A 574-nucleotide genomic window follows, 5' to 3' on the forward strand; every position below is an offset into this window, starting at 1 on the left:
ATTCAAAAGTTATGAATCTTTTCCTATCATATTATTTTCTTTTAATGAGTTAAAGCAAAAAATATATTTATATATGTGTGCAATGGTTACACTGGTATAATTTTTACCTTTAATCAAAGTTCAAGGTTTTGGACATTTAAGACAGTGAAACCCACGTGTCCTGTCCAAAACCCTAACCCTGATAAAATTAAAATGTTTAAAAAACTATTCAAGCAAGTTTTTAGTGTTCCATTTTCAGAATATTTTGATTTAGTAATTTTTTTTTTAAATGATAAAATTCTATGCAGTTTGTGTTGTACAAAAAGATCTTTATTTACTTTAGGAATTTTTCTAAAGAATAAAGTTAAAAAAAAAAGAAATTTATTATAATTAATGTTGATCAGAGTAAAGGAAAAATTAAAAGCATTATACACAGTTTATAGAAGAGATATTTTTCTGATTAATTAAAGATTTGTTTTTATGTGGTTGTCGAGCAACTCAATTCCAAGAAAAGGAGTTTATTGTACACAGTGAAGAATTTTTCAGAGATGTCAAGTTTTAAAAAATAAGACACACAAAAAAAAACAGACAAGTG

Source organism: Parasteatoda tepidariorum, chromosome 6 (genome assembly GCF_982258835.1).
Source record: "Parasteatoda tepidariorum strain Cologne lab strain chromosome 6, Ptep-v5.0, whole genome shotgun sequence".
In the NCBI taxonomy this organism is placed as follows: domain Eukaryota; kingdom Metazoa; phylum Arthropoda; class Arachnida; order Araneae; family Theridiidae; genus Parasteatoda; species Parasteatoda tepidariorum.